We start from the raw sequence: 11,956 nt of genomic DNA on the forward strand, positions 1-11,956 counted from the left end.
TGGGTCGTGTTGTGCTGATGTACATGACTGGGGGTTGGGTCGTGTTGTGCTGATGTACATGACTGGGGGTTGGGTCGTGTTGTGTTGATGTACATGACTGGGGGTTGGGTCGTGTTGTGTTGATGTACATGACTGGGGGTTGGGTCGTGTTGTGTTGTGTTGATGTACATGACTGGGGGTTGGGTCGTGTTGTGTTGATGTACATGACTGGGGGTTGGGTCGTGTTGTGTTGATGTACATGACTGGGGGTTGGGTCGTGTTGTGTTGATGTACATGACTGGGGGTTGGGTCGTGTTGTGCTGATGTACATGACTGGGGGTTGGGTCGTGTTGTGTTGATGTACATGACTGGGGGTTGGGTCGTGTTGTGTTGATGTACATGACTGGGGGTTGGGTCGTGTTGTGTTGTGTTGATGTACATGACTGGGGGTTGGGTTGTGTTGTGTTGATGTACATGACTGGGGGTTGGGTCGTGTTGTGTTGATGTACATGACTGGGGGTTGGGTCGTGTTGTGTTGATGTACATGACTGGGGGTTGGGTCGTGTTGTGTTGATGTACATGACTGGGGGTTGGGTCGTGTTGTGTTGATGTACATGACTGGGGGTTGGGTCGTGTTGTGTTGATGTACATGACTGGGGGTTGGGTCGTGTTGTGTTGATGTACATGACTGGGGGTTGGGTCGTGTTGTGTTGATGTACATGACTGGGGGTTGGGTCGTGTTGTGTTGATGTACATGACTGGGGGTTGGGTCGTGTTGTGTTGATGTACATGACTGGGGGTTGGGTCGTGTTGTGTTGATGTACATGACTGGGGGTTGGGTCGTGTTGTGTTGATGTACATGACTGACGCATGCCCGTGTCCTTCTGTTTGCGGTTTAGGGAACGACGGCGTCGCATGCGGGACCGTCGCCCGTGTCGACTGTGACAGGTAGGCACCGCTGAACACTGACTGCGCAGGCCTGCGCAGGTGAGAGGGTAGCGCTGCGTCGTCATGGCAACCTCACCTGAGTCTGCGTCCCGACATTCCACCGCCGATAGAGGACTCTGTGAATACAGCTACGCATGGAATACCTACACGGCTGTGGCTGTTCCTTGTGCATGACGTGCTTCGGTGTATGTAAATGTCAGTTTGTCATTGACTTGGTGGCACATGCATGCACTCTCAGAAATAAAGGTACACAAAGTATCTAAAAAGGTACACATGCTTGTCACTGGGGCTATATCTTATAGGTACATTCAATTGTACCTCTAGCCAGCAGCATATCATTAATTTGTAGTTTTTTTTTGCCTGGAAAATGTTCTCACTCACCGAAAAAGAACATTCCTGTACTTTCAGGAACATTTGGGAAATGTGAACAAAAATGTACCTCCACTGTCACTGTATTTCTGGGAGTGTGTGGTGTCTGTTGCAGTAGATTAGATAGAGGATGATGTGCCACAGTGTGTGTGTGCCAGACTGTAGAATTACTGCATTTTTATCCCCAGATTTAACACGCCCAATAAATCCTGGAAAATCCTGCTGCTACTGTGCTCCTGCATGAGTGAGGAATGGCCGGTCACATGCTGATGAAGCCCATCGCTGGGCTAACTGATATAGATTATTTTTCAGTTGTAAAAGTTTTTAGCAGTATTTTAACTTGTATGGAATTGCCAATGAATTGTAAAACGGCAATATATTTTCAGCTTTAATAAAGGGTGTAAATGGAGTAAAATCATGGTGTGACTTTGGGGTTTTAAGCGTAGCGTTGGGCACATACGCTTCGGCGAGGATGTACCTCTGAGGCTCAGGTGTTAAGACGTGGGGCTCTACAACCCTGAGGGAACTCCTGAAGACTGGCACTAGGGATTACTGTTATCGCAGCGTTTTATCATTCTTTCCATGCACCCTTATCCAGACTGACTTGCAGCATTTCCTATATCATTTTTATAAAATGTGTACACTGCTGGATTTTATGTTATGATGTACCTTGCCTGAGAGCAAAATGGCTGTGTCCCTTTTGGGGATTTGAACCTGCAACTCCAACCTGCAAGCCCAGTCCCCCCAACCATCATTCCACACTGCCACCCACACCGAGCTCTGAAGAACACGAAGGTATGCTGGTGCTGTTGCGGGAGCTGTTCTGATCGGCTCCCGTTGCCACCAGGGTCTGACCTTGGAGATTACCCAGAAGCCCCCGGGAGAGAAGGAGACACCGAGGCAGCCGTGAGCGCTGGAACAGCGTGTGGCCCGTGTGCAGCCTACTGGAGGGACGGTGGCCTAGTGAGCTGGCCCTCTTCAGATCTCCCTGCAGTGCGGCATAATACGAGCTCCCGGTGTCTGTGAAGTGTGGGGAGGGAGGGAGGGAGGGAGGGCTTAGTTTATGAACACTGTGCTGAGTGTGAGGAGAGTGGATCCAGCCTGCTGGCTACCGTGGCTGTGGCAGCTCTGGCGCCCCCTGTTGGCCAGTGTGAGTAGGTGTGCAGGCACAAAATGGCCGTCCTGCACGCTGTCCTGTGGTATACCTGAGGCAAACCTGGGTCACATACGTAATTGTTTTTGTTAAAAAAAAAAAATACACTTTACTGTGCTATTGAACCTATGGAAGTGCAAACCCACTCTCGGTTTGCTCAGTCACACCAGGCAAGATCAATCAAGCACAGAAGTATTTGAATCGAAAGCAATGATGCCTTTGACCCAGGTCTGACCCGAGGGGAACGCCGATAATGTTCTCTGCCCTTCTGCTGAGGTGGAGGAGGTCCGGGAACGCTCAGCGGCTAAAGGAGCCTTCCAGCCCTCTGTTTCTCCCTTTATTCGTCTACTCCCATCCCCCCATCCCCCATCTCTTCCTTTCTCATTCCGCGTATCTCTCTGTCTCCCTGCTGTCGACGCTGACATTAATAAAACTCAGCCCTGTCGCCCTGAGTTTCCTCTTTATTTCTCACATCTTTTCTCTTGTCCTGCGAGGAGTCAGTTTGTGTTTTTCCCGCCTGGTATTGATCTTGTGATCACACCGTTTTTTTTTTTTATCAGTCCCTGGGAAGAAAAACCTCTCAGAGCAGCGAAGGAACCGGCAAGGCTCTCCTCTTTCTGCTATCCTCAAATCAGAGCCCTGTTCCTCCGGGTGACACGTCGCTAGTTTGGCTGACTTGAAAGGTTTTTCATACTTCTGTATTGTAATTTGACAGTGTTTATCTCCCGCTGACACGTATCAGAGAGAGCTGTGGGCTTATCTTCACGGCAGATTGGTGGAAAGGATCAGGTGTTGTCAGGATGTGGTCTGTCTTCTGAGAGATGATTAGAAACCCTTCAGCTCACCTGAGTGAGAATTCTCCCTGTGATCTGTTTAAATGCTCGTTATCGCCTGGTCAGATCGGAGAGGGTTTTAATGTGAATACAAACCAACCAAAGAGCAGAAAGTGGAATGTTCTTCACTGGCCAAGTCAATCATCTGTCCTGAATCCCACTGAACAACATGCAATTCACTTGCGGAAGACAAGACTGAAGGAAAAACCACAATAACACACAGGAACAGGAAGAGGGTTGCAGTACAGGCCTGACAATATCACCAGGGAGGATACTTCACCATGTGTGGTGTGTGGAGTTGCAGACTTCAGCCAGTCATCGAATGCAAAGGATTTGCAACCCAGTATTGAAATATGTATGCCAACTTTATTTCAGAGTCTGTTCATTTGTCCAATTACTTTTGCACCCCTAAAATGGGGGCTGCTATGTTTTTTAAAAAGGCTAGAAATTCTGATCAGTCAATGTGGATGTAATTACTCTCGAAGTACAGCTGACAGTCTGCCTCGTTTTCATTATTTTATTTAAATTCCAATGAGCTGGAGTACTGAGCCAAAACAACAAGAATTGTGTCTTACTGTGCCAATGCTTTTGCATTGTTTTCCATCTGATCTGATGATAATAAGCAGTAAGACATCACAGCAGCAATGTTATATTATGCTATTATTCTGCGATTATATTGTCTGAAATCACTGTTTTGAAATCAAATCACAGTGAAACACATTTGTGATCACTTTATCCCGCAGAGAATATTTGAGCAGTCTGATGTGTGTTTTCTCCCTGCAGATAAGAACGGGAGGAGGAGGGAGGACAGGCGGAAGGCGGAAGAGCCCTATGAGGTCATGGAAGGGCAGGGGGTGGACAAGACGGTTCAGGTAAGAGCGGAGGAGAGGTGTGACTCAATGCTGCCACCATTATCGATGTGTAAGCCAGCTGTAATGGCTCTGACATCTTGGGGTTGGTTGAAAGCTTTGTCGTGTATAACGTGTGAAAAGGCAGGAGGTTTAATCCTCCCGGTCCGGGGGGAGAGCATTTCCTGTTTCTGGCGACAGACGGGAGTCTGCAGGACGGCAGTTTTGGGAAGTTTCAGCGCGCGTCCGGGGGTGCGGGGGATTGCGTAATGTCGCGGTGGAAGTTCGCCCTGTCCTCATCAGAAATAACGAGGCTGCAGCCTCGACCACACGTCCAGCCCCTCCGCCCACAGGAGCCAGCTCCAGATCAGGGCCAGAGAGGCTTTTCAGCCTGTTTACAAAAAACGAGGAGAAAATATTTCACAAAAAAACATTATAAATGAAGGACAAATTCATAAGCAAGAAAGCCGTTACTGGGTAATGGCCACCTCAAGCATACTGCGGTTTGGCTTTTATACATTGTAGTTGAATTGCGGTTGTGTTTGTTGATGATAGACATACCCAACAGAAAAAACATTCTTAACAAGTGTCTTGGGTAACAAAAACATGCTGCAGTGATATTTGTTTAAGAATATCATTTCATTTTGAGTAATGTCCCTAGTAGTGTAGGTTTCAGCCGAGCAGAGTATGTGGTTCCTGACACTATATGGGACGACACATCTCTGGTCCACTGTAAAGACACTGTTCTACAGCTGTAAATCCACTGTAAAGACACTGTTCTAGAGCCTTAAATCCACTGTAAAGACACTGTTCTAGAGCCTTAAATCCACTGTAAAGACACTGTTCTAGAGCCTTAAATCCACTGTAAAGACACTTTCCTAGAGCCTTAAATCCACTGTAAAGGCACTGTTCTAGAGCCTTAAATCCACTGTAAAGACACTGTTCTAGAGCCTTAAATCCACTGTAAAGACACTGTTCTAGAGCCTTAAATCCACTGTAAAGGCACTGTTCTAGAGCCTTAAATCCACTGTAAAGGCACTGTTCTAGAGTCTTAAATCCACCGTAAAGGCACTGTTCTAGAGCCTTGAATGTAAATTTACTTAAATGTACCCTGCATGGTGACGTTGCCTTGGTTCTCGCATCACCCGGGGATGGGAGGGTTTCATTCGGCTGGGATGGCAGTGTCTGTGCTGTACACCGGCAACCCCTGCTGGCAGATTGGGTGCTCGCCAGCGTTAATACACAACAGTCGTTCTCGGGGCTTGTGTCGCGTGATGAGAAACAGGCTGACACTGCCTACCTCATGCGCATGTGATGAGCACAAGCAACGGCTTGCCTGGAGGTGGACGGAAACATCATAAAAAAATAAATAACAAAATCTTATTCGTTTAGTTAAGATTGCCTCTATTAGTTCATCCATTAAGAAGATTAAAAAAGTAGACCCACTTCTCCTGTATGGATTTGCCCGGGTTATTTCCATTAGACGGGAAGAATTGAATTAAACCTTTCCAAAGAACGTTTTCCGGATGGACGGCACACTTTGTGCCACTCGAGTAATTTTCCTCTTTGATGCCTGCCAGATAATTGCCTCTCTAATCTTCCCCACAGTGTGAAGAGAACAGCAGCTATGAACTGATGGCCCATCGTGGACAACAGAAGATCGCTCTCGAGACAGAAGGTATTATACAACAATCTGCACACCTCCTCTATCCCCGCAGAGCTGCTAAACATGAGCTCATTCAGCTTAATCCTGGGTTTTGCTCAAATAATCACATGAAGTGATTTTGTTTGAAAGTCTTTAAAGCCTTAAAGATTTCAGTCATGGTTAATTTGAGCTTGCAGGGGTGTTGATGTAGCTTAACGTAGCTTCCTCCCTCGCCCAATTGTACTAACTCCTCAGAGATCATCAGGATTAAGAAAGTTAAATTAATGCTGTACGTTTCTTACACCCATCAGCTCAGCCACTCATTAGTTCTCCCTCCTGGCTGAAGAATCTTGCTAATTAGCAAATCCATGTGATTGGAACAAAATACCAGGGAGGCCTTTTACTTTCTGAACCTGGATCCTACACCTCTGGGCAGGAGACAGAGAACAGATACTGCAGACAGACAGGCATGCAGACAGACAGACAGGCAGACAGACAGGCAGACAGAGACAGGCATGCAGACAGACAGACAGACAGACAGACAGACAGGCAGACAGACCGTGATTGGCCGCATCAGGCCATTGTGCTTCTTGAGAGACCATCCATTTTTCCCCGGAATGCTTCAGCCTCTGGGTTTGCCTTAACTCAGTAGCTCTTCACTGTCATACAAGACCACCATGCTGACACGTCCCTTTTCCGGCGACTCTCGTTTGTTCAATAAGCGATCACAGGATGCTCACCATGTCCCACGTAGAGAAGGCGTAAGAGCCACCGCTCTGATACAGTTTCCTCACAGCTCATGCGATTCAGTGAAACACAGAGCCGGGAGCCGATAGAATGACAGAGGTGATGGACGTTTCAGAGTACGCTGACGTTTATCCGGTTCTGCTCCGAGGCACCCGTCAATCAGATTGACTGACAGGCAGAGGCAGCAGTCACGGTCCTGTGTAGTATTTCTCAGACATGCCCAGAGGGCTCAGACCGGGGTGTGTGTGTCCTCCGCAGGACCCGTGTGTGCCGAAGGCCAGTCCGTCAGGACCAAGCCCCTCAGAGGACACACTGCCGCCGTCGGTAAGACCGCCGTCCGCTGCCTGGGAACCCTGCACAGTGAGCCGTTCTGTGTTTAATTATCTCCGATAGTGTGCGTTTAAGCTCCCAATTCGTCTTGGACTCAATTGAACCGTCAGACTCAAACTGAACCTGCCGATGTCGGGTCATTGGGTTTCTCAGAGTTGGGAATACATCACAACTCAGACATCTGACTCACATTCGCGTACGCGTGCTTTATGGTCGGACATTTGAAAGAAAGGTTACGTGCGGCAGACCGTTAGTTCCTCTCAGACCGCTCACATTCTAGGCTAGCGATCTTGACGCATTTCAAGATTGGCCAATGGGGTGAGAAAAATTAACTTGTCAACCAAACAGTAACTAAAAGGCAAGCTGATATTTTGTACTTGAGAGAAGATCTTGAGATCTTAAGTCTTATTGCAAGACGAAAAAAAGCTCTTGTTAAGACGGCAATTTTCTGCAGTGAAGAACACGGCCAATGTCTGTTGCCGGGGAGATGAGAGTGGCTGTGGACGACGGCGATGTTCTGAGGTTCTGTTCTGAGGTTCTGTTCTGAGCAGTGCCCTGCAGTTTCACAGATTCCCCCGGCGTGTGGGATGTGCAGAACGAAGTCACTGAGCTGAGTCACGAGACTCCCCCCGGCTTTCATGCACCGCGTGAACATACAGTAGACCCCACGGCACGGCTGCCCAACCCTGTTCCTCAGGCTCATGCACAGAGAGGCACCGACATACAGTATATCCCCCTGTGCTGAGACAACGGAAGTGCCCTTGTGGCTGCAGAGATTTTTTAAATTATCATTTCTAACCAAAGATGTAAAGTGCCCTCTCTTATTCCTAATATATGCCCTGCTGTTCCTGGAGATCTACCATCCTGTAGATTTTCATTTCAACCCTAATTTGGCACACCTGATTTTTCCTGATGTGCAGCTCAGTGAGATCTCTTAGCTGTTGAATGAGGTGTGCTTTGTCAGGGTTGGAGCGAAAAACTACAGGACAGTAGATCTGCAGGAACATAATTAGGCAGGCCTCCTGTAAGCATATTTAAGTAGGAAAACGATCGATAAATGTTCTTTTCTGTCCGTTCACTCAAGTTTTTTTAATAAGATTGCGGCTGGCTTAATTGCAGGAGAGCGCCGGAGCTTAATGATTTAATACTGCAGAGCCGGAGGTGTCTGCGGTAAATGCCAGCGCGAGATGGGAAAGCTTGACTGACAAGACTGCCTCCCCCGGCAAACTCAGACAGCTATGTTTGGCGAAGGTGCTTCGCACGTTATGAATCAGCAGCGTGAGGAAAAGACCTCCAATATTGTCCTCATAAAACCCCAGAGCGGCTTTGCCTTGTCATTTACTGCCTGCGCCCAATTAAAATGTCCGGTGTGCTTTATACGCGCTCTGGGTGCCGGCTACGGCGGGCTCTGTGTGAGCCTCCATTCTGATGCGAAGCGTTAGCGAACCGGCTTCCCCAAAATGGACGACACGTCTGAACTCTCCAGGCGATGGTCGGTTAATTGGCCGCCAGCCGTCAGCGTATCTTTAAGTGCGAAAGAACAGGCTGACTGGCACCTGTCTGCTTCCCGAATGGCTTTGTGTAGCACGGCTGGGAGAAGCGCGAAACTTCACAGGCCTGCAAGTTTTGAGACAAAGAGACTCGCGGCTCTTATTAGGGGAGTAGTTCACGTCGGGAGAAGAGGACACCGAATTTGCAGGAGCGCTGAGTTATTAGATTCATGGTCACCGTGAGGGTACGGCAGTACCCTTGTGCAGGTCTTCTTGAGTATATGTCAGGAATAACTCCTGGTCAAATAAAGTTTTCTCTTGAAGAATAGAGTGTCCATGGCCTGGTTATCCTTGCCGGTAATGTGCTAGCAAGAAGTACCTCGCTGCATCTCCTTAGCAACCAGCTATAGCCTATACTAGGTTTGTGAGATAGGGTAACTTTGTTAGTGGCACAAATTTACCACTAGAGGGAGCATGTGCAGGCTCAAGTTTGATTATTCAATATTGATTGTTTTTCAGTTTAGCGACCAGTATTGATATGGATTGCGTTTTGGTCGGTTAATTGTTGTTTTCTCTCTTTAGATCCTAAAGAAAGCTATGAGCTCATGGCCTCATCTTTTGATGCACCAAAGAGATGTGATTTGACAAGAGAAGACTTCGGTTAGTCAATGTTATATTCAGAATTACGACAGGTTAAGACATTAAACTGTAGATTTGAGAAATGAGAAAATGAAAGCACATTTTTAAAATTAAATATCAAATTAAATATTTTAATTGGTTCTATAAACTTTACAGGAAGGATTTCTGAAGTGCAAACGGAAACTGTATATTCGGACAGACTGGTATAAAGCTGGGTGTGCCTCCAGTATAAGACATTTTTTTAGAACTTTAATAACTCGCTGCTCTGACAGAAGTAATATTACTGAATTAAACTTACAAATTAAAAAAATTATATTGGCTTTCATATGCCCAGTTTCTCAGAGCCACAATGAAACAGACCTATAAAACTATAAAGCTTGAAATACCAGCTGTTTCAAAACCTAGCATGAGCTGGTCCAACCATGTTGAGTATGGAGCTGGTCTGAACTGGTCAACCAGCTTCCAGCCTTTCTGCTGTTTTTTCCAGCCGGGCTGTTCTGCATTTGAACAAATGGGGCTTGTTTTCTGGCACCGGCTTATTGATCAGTTGGCTTTCAAAGTAACAAAACAAAAATTAAAAATCCATGCACATTTGAGTCTTGATTATTTGTGCGTTGCTAGGGGGAGGGTTTGTGCTCCCGGCGGATACGGCGGTGCCAGACAGGTGCCGTGGCGATGGCGTGACCTACGTTAATATTCCTGTCAGCCCCTCGGCGAGCAAACAGCTGCACTACATGGAGCTGGAGCTACAGGAGCCCCTCTCTGGAGTCAGAGGTACTGCTGTACGCCTCACACCCTCTTAACAAGCCCTTTCAGTCCTGTTATAAGACTTAAGATCTTATTTATTTTCTCTCAGGTAGAAGATATTACCTTGCTTTAAGTTACTGTGTGCTTGAGAAGTGAAATCTTCTCACCCCAAATCTTGAAATGAGTCAAACTTTATATAATAAGAGCATAAATGATAAGCCCTCTCGTTAATATGATGACACGAGGAGAAGCAGATTGGCTGGTTTACTGGATCACATTCTGGCTGAGACAACACTGGACACCATGAATCCGTAATTGTGTTTAATTTTGTTAGTAACCATGGAAACGGCCCTAATCCATCACGGATGGATTGTCCCGTCTTGCCCGGGGGGGGGGGGGGGGGGGGGGGGACCATTAACGGGGTCACTTTCCGTAATTACAGGGGCAAAGGAACGCCCTGTGTGAAGTGCTGGGTCCCGGAGACAGTGATGCGGTTTCCCCGTTGTTTCAGGGCTGTTTTTACCGTGACGAGGAGGCGTCCACGCCACTCAGAACCCCCGTCTGGGTGCGCTGAGAAGAGACAACGCGGCAATTTGGAGCGGTTGTCTTTTGCTGTGTTTTGGTGTTTACTTACCAAACTAACTTTTCTAGGGCACCGTTGAGGTGGCCCAAAACACGCTGCCCTCGGGGGAACGGATGTTCAGCCTGTTCAATCATCAGAGCTTCGTGTTTTTAATGACATGTTTCTTCATTACTCAGACATACGGCATTGAACACAGCTGAGCTGATTCATTGTTTTCCTGGTAAATATCTCCAGTCTCAATTCCCCGTCGTCCTCCACACACAAGTTAATCAAGCCCTCTCATCTCCGCAGACGTTCAAAATGGATCTTTTTTTAGATTAAAAAAGAATACAAAAAAAAAAGTCAATTTGAGCTGAATGTAATCTGTGGTGTTGTTTTTCTTTCTTTCTTTCTTTCTGTCCTCTTCTGTTGTTTTTGGTCCTCCAGGAGCGGGGAACTCGAGGTACGCCCTGATTGACATCGCCGTCACGGAGACGGCCCACCGGGTGGGGGCCCAGCATGCATTGTGCCGGGAGGAGCGGCTCCAGGACCTGCAGCAGAAGAAGAGGGCGGCTCTGCAGTGACCATTACCCAGGATGCACCTCCACCACCTCTGACCCCGCTGGACGGGATCCTCGTAGGGGGGGCATGTTCTCTGACCCACGGCCTGGCTGTTGGACTCACCGTAGGGGGGGGCATGTTCTCTGACCCACGGCCTGGCTGTTGGACTCACTGTAGGGGGGGGCATGTTCTCTGACCCACGGCCTGGCTGCTGGACTCACTGTAGGGGGGGGCATGTTCTCTGACCCACTGCCTGGCTGCTGGACTCACTGTAGGGGGGGGCATGTTCTCTGACCCACGGCCTGGCTGCTGGGACTCACTGTAGGGGGGGGCATGTTCTCTGACCCCCTGCCTGGCTGCTGGGACTCACTGTAGGGGGGGGCATGTTCTCTGACCCACGGCCTGGCTGCAGGACTCACCAAGCCAGCCGCTTCACGTCTTCTCTTAGGACAAATCTGGGCATGTTCCTATCGCTACTTTTACACCTCCTCCTCCCTTTCCTTGCTCCTCCGGGCTCCACCCATCGGGGGGAAGCAAGGAGAAGGGGTGAGAAAAGGGAGTGAAGACGGGGAAATTAAGAGCTTGAGTGGTCAAAGATCAGTTACAGACGTGGCAGATGTGTGGCAGCTGGGGAGAGGTCATTTATACGTCACGCGTTACAAAAAAATATTTGTGCAAAGGACGCGCTCACGTTTTCTTGCTCAAAAGAACGGGTGGGAAAGTCCTTAAATATGGCAGACCTCGATTTATTTCCGGGTCAGGCAAGGGGAAAGGGGATAGGAGGTGAAAGGAGGTGAAAGATAAGCGATTAGGAAGAGCTGCTGCATCTTCAGGAGTGTCCAGGTGTGGTAGTGCTGAAACCCCAGTGGTCTTGGCTATGAACTGTATAATGTCCGTGCGGATTTCTGGCTCTCTTATGTCCGGTGCTTCACTCTGTATGTTTTCTCTCTGTTGCGTGGTTGTGTGCGGTTATGTCGCTGTGATGACTCCTGAGTTGAGTCATTTCCTCTCCTGACCTGGGTCTGAGGTTTATCAGACTTCTGCGCTCTGACATAAACTAGCGCCTTTAAATGCAGTCGGTTCACAACTGGTCTCGCAGAAGAGA

At 48.1% G+C, this 11,956-nt stretch overlaps 1 pseudogene; it reads left to right on the forward strand.

Annotated features, from left to right (window-relative positions):
• LOC133135665 (protein Dok-7-like) overlaps positions 1-10,996 on the forward strand; it is a 36,548-nt pseudogene extending 25,552 nt beyond the window's left edge.
• The last annotated feature ends 960 nt before the right edge of the window (positions 10,997-11,956 follow it).

The sequence above is a fragment of the Conger conger genome, chromosome 8 (assembly GCF_963514075.1).
Source record: "Conger conger chromosome 8, fConCon1.1, whole genome shotgun sequence".
Taxonomy (NCBI): Eukaryota; Metazoa; Chordata; class Actinopteri; order Anguilliformes; family Congridae; genus Conger; species Conger conger.